This window comes from Capricornis sumatraensis, chromosome 6 (genome assembly GCF_032405125.1).
Source record: "Capricornis sumatraensis isolate serow.1 chromosome 6, serow.2, whole genome shotgun sequence".
NCBI classification, from domain to species: Eukaryota; Metazoa; Chordata; class Mammalia; order Artiodactyla; family Bovidae; genus Capricornis; species Capricornis sumatraensis.
In genome coordinates this window covers 56,669,379-56,675,032 of record NC_091074.1, presented here as the reverse complement: position 1 = coordinate 56,675,032, position 5,654 = coordinate 56,669,379, and positions in this window count along the sequence as shown.

The following is a 5,654-nucleotide window of genomic DNA, read 5'->3' as shown; positions in this document are numbered from 1 at the left end:
CATCCTATGTTGCCCCCTTCTCCTCCTACCCTCAATCTCTCCCAATATCAGGAGGAAAATTGGAATCATTGTTAAAAAGAACAGGCAATCAAGGTAGCAAAGAATGACAAGAAAGGATTTGGAGGCAGAGGAGATAGGGGCTTTAAAACCTGCAGCATGGGGATTTCTCTAACAGACTATCATATCCCCAAAGCCTTTCTTGCATGCTTTCTTCCTCTAAGTAGTGTCCCAAGACTGCGGACACTCAACCTCCCATCTAAGTTTCATTGCATAGTTCCCCTTTAAGAAAGGAGCTTGTCCTTGTGCTGTGCTTAATCGCTCAGTTGTGTCAGCCCCATGGGCAGCGTTCTGCCACGTTCCTCTGTCCATGGGATTCTCCAGGCAAGAATACTGGAGTGGGTTGCCATGCCCTCCTCCAGGGGATCTTCCCAACCCATGGATCGAACCTAGGTCTCCCGCATCACAGGCAGATTCTTTACTGTCTGAGCCACGAGGGAAGCTTGTCTTTGGAACGCAACAACTCTTTATCTTTTTTTTGCTTCTAGACAGAAATGAAATGAAGGACAACTTCTTACTATGTAAAAATAAACTCTACATACTCATCCATGCATCCTTCAAATCTTTGTAAATGAGTTTTCATAGAGAAATTGTTTTAAATAGTGATTGACATCTATACTATCATGGATCAATTTTACCATGGGTGAAATTATCTTTTGAGTGCTATCAGAAGAACCTAGTTATCATTCTCCATGCTTCCCTCCACAAAAACTTTTCTTTAAAATCTAGGAAAAACTGATTTACAAATTTTGGAGCCCACGAAGGGGGAACTATCTGTGTTCATATTTAACAGCATTTTAGGTGCTGGTGACATAAATGAAGCAGATAGCAGCACAGACAGAACATGACACATATACATTTCCCCAAAATAACTTCAAGGGAGACGATTCTTGAAAGGCAAAAAGGCTGACCCTTGAGTTACTCATGTACAGTGTTTACCCTGACGTCTGTCCCATAGTGAATGCCCAACCAATCTTGATCAACAAAAAGTAGTCACACTTTGTGCCATCCCAGGGAGTATCAGGAGATTTGAGGATGGCCCTCAAAAAGAAGTAAAGAATTCTGTGGAGGTGACAATGCTCAGTCATCTCAGATGATACAGAATCAATTAAGATGAAGATTGAGAAAGGGCCTCTGTAACTGGCAAGGAGTTGCTTGGTGACCTTGAAGATAACAAGGAGTTGTTGAGTTTGGAATCAGATTCCAGTGCACTAAGGAAAAGGATGAAGGAATGAGGGGAAATTTTATAAGAAGGCAAATCAGGGCAGATCAAGGTAAATTTATTTAGGATGGCAAAGAATTAAGCAGACTAAGGAAACAGTTATTATGGTAACTATATAAACAAATAATGGTATTAAATGTTGATGTTGATTGAATGGGCTAATGCATATAGTTTTAAGAATACATAAACTCAGGACTTCCAAGAAATCAAAATCTATAGTCTGCATTTATGGTTGTGCAATTAATTCCATTGACAGCCTAGACAATTAATTCACTTTCCCTGGGTCTCAGTCCATCAACAAATATTACAAAGTGTATAATATTGTAGTCCATAATGATTGAAATATGTGTATAGTATATATACATATTTTATAAGAAGAAGGCAGAAAATGCTTTGAAAGTGAGAGTAGTAGAAAACAGTGGTAAAGAAGTGCTAAGTGTTATTAGCAAAATGAGTGTTGCAATGACTGCTACTATGTGCTACTCTCTAATGATGATATTATGTATTCAAATTTCAAATGCTAGGGCGATGGGACCTGGTTTATGCAGGTCTAGGAAAACATTGGTATTCTTACCAACGTGTCATCTTTGAAGCAAAGGAGTAATTTTAGGAATAAAACATTCACAGAAGTATCAAAATAATACCTGTAATGCCTCAGTAATTAGTGAAATTACCTTGAGATGATGAATGCTTCTAGGAGGCAGCAGGAGTGAGGGATGAGAGGAATTGATGAAAATGTGACATAATCTATATTAGTTGGGTTAGGATACAAGGTAAAGATCCTAATTTGGTTCATGTAAAATCTCTCTGAAAGCATCTTTCATTTTGTAATTATTTTTTAAAAGAGTTTTGTGTAAGCTCTGAGCATTCTCATTTTTATTCTTTCCAGCTTATTTTTAACCTTCGGGTAGCTACTCAAAATCTAATGAAGCAGCAGAGTTATACCTAGTAAAAGAGAAATTGAGAACCAGTGGTAGGGGATGGTGAAAGGAAAGGCAGTGAGTTAAGATACCCTTCTCCTTCCCTGGTGGCTCAGACAGTAAAGATTCTGCCTGCAATGCAGGAGACCCAGATTCAATCCCTGGGTTGGGAAGTTTTCCCTGGAGAAGGGAATGGCTCACCCACTCCAATATTTTTGCCTGGAGAATTCCATGGACCGAGGAGCCTGGCGGGCTGCAGGCCATGGGGTCACAAAGAGTCAGACACGACTGAGGGACTGACGCTTCCGCTTTACACTTTTCACTTTCACTCTTTCCAGGGCTCCAATATAAATAATTTAATCACCAACACTCCAATAATACTGAGTGCTTTCACATGCCAGCATTTTACATGAATCTTACCTATGAAATAGGTACTATCATTGTCCCCCACTTCTCAGATGAAAAAAATTAAACTTGAGGTCATTTGGCCCAGATCACACAGCTGGTGTGTGATGATACCAGCATAGTACTCAAATGTAGACTCAGCTCTACTAGTGCCTTTAAACGTTGTGCTGTCTGGCTTTCTAGTGAATCCTACCTGTGGATCACTGTATCACTGGAGTTGGAGCACAGAAACTTGTCCTACAGCAGGTCTCAAACTCAATTTGGGCATTTTGCTCTCCTTGACTCACCCAGCAACAACCTGATGTTTCCATTGCTGGCATCTTCCCAGTGCTACCTGGAGTTGTGTTTCCTTGTACTTATTTTCCTTAATGGAAACTAGAAGCTAAGATTCTGAAATGCATTCAAATAGAGCTGCTTAGGGAAACAGACTCTGTGAAGGCCATACATTTAAAAAAGCAATCAGATCCTAGGAACCAGTTTTCACCCTGAAAATCAGAGAGAGGAGGGAAGGAAAGACAGAGACACAGAGAGATCTATTGTCTTGACCAAGCAGCAGACTATCCTAACATTGCTTATCAAGAACAAGCTTCTGGGCTTTATGTAAATTCTAAAAGTTTTTATTGAAATTTGGTGGATAATTAGGCAGTTATTTTATATAATCTTTACCAAGAAAAAAATTCTATATAAAAATTAAAATATATTTATGTTATTGGAATTATTTCATGTTTCTTTTCACTGGTGAAATAATAGAGAATTATATAATAATTTAAAAAAATGTGTTTCTTGAACAATAGAAATCCAGTTTCAGGAATTTCACTCCACAAAGGAGACCATTAACCAACATTTCCCCCATCTTTTCTAGGATATGTGAAAAAACAGAAGAATTCAGAAGACTCTCCAGATGACAGTGATTAAGAGGGACTCTGAAGTCAGGTCAGCTGAGTTTAATTTGGTTCCATCATTTATCAGGTGAGTGGATCTTTATGTATGTATGTTATGTTTATATATGTTACTCGACTTCTCTGAATGTCAGTTTTCAATTTGTAAAAGGGATAAGTGAAGTTGCTCAGTCATGTCTGACTTTTTGCGATCCCATGGACTATAGCCTGCCAGGCTCCTCCATCCATAGAATTTTCCAGGCAAGAGTACTGGAGTGGGTTGCCACTTTCTTCTCCAGGGGATCTTCCTGACCCAGGGATCGAACCCAGGTCTCCCACATTGCAGGCAGACACTTTACTGTCTGAGCCACCAGGGAAGCCTGTACAAGGGACAAGAATAATGCCAAATTCATAAGATAGCTGTGACTATTTAATATAATAACCCATGTAAAGCCACGCATAAGAAATGCTAAACAAATATTAGCTATTACTATATTAACACTTAACTTGGAGAAGGAGCTTGTACTAGCTTCTGAGCTTTCTCATAGCAATTAAACAAACTGCTGCTGCTGCTGCTGCTTCTAAGTCACTTGTCGTGTCTGACTCTGTGCGACCCCATAGACAGTAGCCTACCAGGCTCCTCCGTCCCTGGGATTCTCCAGGCAAGAACGCTGGAGTGGGTTGCCATTTCCTTCTCCAATGCATGAGAGTGAAAAGTGAAAGTGAAGTTGCTCAGTCATGTCCAACTCTTTGTGACCCCATGGACTGCAGCCTACCAGGCTCCTCCATCCATGGGAGTCTCCAGGCAAGAGTACTGGTCTGGGTTGCCATTGCCTTCTCTGAATTAAACAAACTGGGTGGCTTAAAACAACAGAATTGTAGTTTCTCACACTTCCGGAGCCAGAAGACCAAAATCGAGGTGTCAGGCAGGGCTGCACTCCCTTGGGGGAGCTCAAAGGGAGATGGCTTTCTCGCCTCTTCAGGCTTCCAGTGGTTATGGGCAAACTTTGTGTCTCCATCACTCCCGTCTCTGCTTCATTCTCAGTGACCCTCTCTTCTGCATGTCTTCTCTTTGTCTCTTGTAAAGATACTTGTCATTGGATTTCAGATCCATTTGGGTAATTCAGGATAATCTCATCTCAAAATCCTTAATTTAATTGCATGTGCAAATATCTTTTTCCATATAAAGTCACATTCACAGTATCCAGGTATTAGAAGGTGAGTACAATTTTTTAAGGGCCACCATTCAACCTTCCATAGGTGTTAAGCATGTTTTTTCACTTCTCTTTTCAACTATATTTGTATTCCACTCTTAACTGTTTCCTAAATGCTAATAATCCTGGCCTCCACATTCCCCATCCCCACACCTCACACCACCTGTCCCCAACCAGCCATGCCATGCAACGTGCGACATCTTAGTGCCCCAGTCAAGGATCAAACCTGTTACCCCTGCAGTGGAAGTGCAGAGTCCTAACCACTATATCCCTAGGGATCTCCTGATTGCTATCAGAGGGGTATAGATGAAGGCATTTAAGAGTATGAGCAGTGGTTTTGTAAGGGAGAGAGTAATCAAACCACGTTATGAGTGCAGTATGGAAGTGTAAGGATGAGAAAACAACATTCCAAGTAGAAGAAGCAGCAGGAACAGCGGAATAGTATAGTGTACATATTTACAATAGCAAATGGCTTTTGCTTAGAATAAAAGTCTACAAACCCAACCATCCTACCATCTGTTTTTGTATGGCCTCCAATCAGGGTGGGGGGCAGGTTATATTTTTAAATCATTGGGGAAAAAACCCCAAAGGTTGAAGAAGAACTTGCAGCATGTAAAAATTGTATAAATTTCCAATTTCAGGGTCCATAACTAAACTTTTATTGAAATACAGCTACACTCATTCATTTATGTATTGCCTATGGCTTCTTTTGTACTACAATGACAGAGCTGAGTAGTTGTGACAGAGACCTTAACAGCTAAAGAGCTGAAATATTTACTATCTGACTCTTTGCAGAAAAAGCTTGTAGACGTGTGCTTTAGCAGAAGTGTCAAGGGCCTAATAGTGAAAGAAGAAGACCTGCTGGTTTGCTTATGCTTGCTCAGTCCTTTGCAATAGCCCATGTTTTTCACTTTGCATAGTCTTTTTCTACCCATTTAAATATACTGTTCTAAATCTT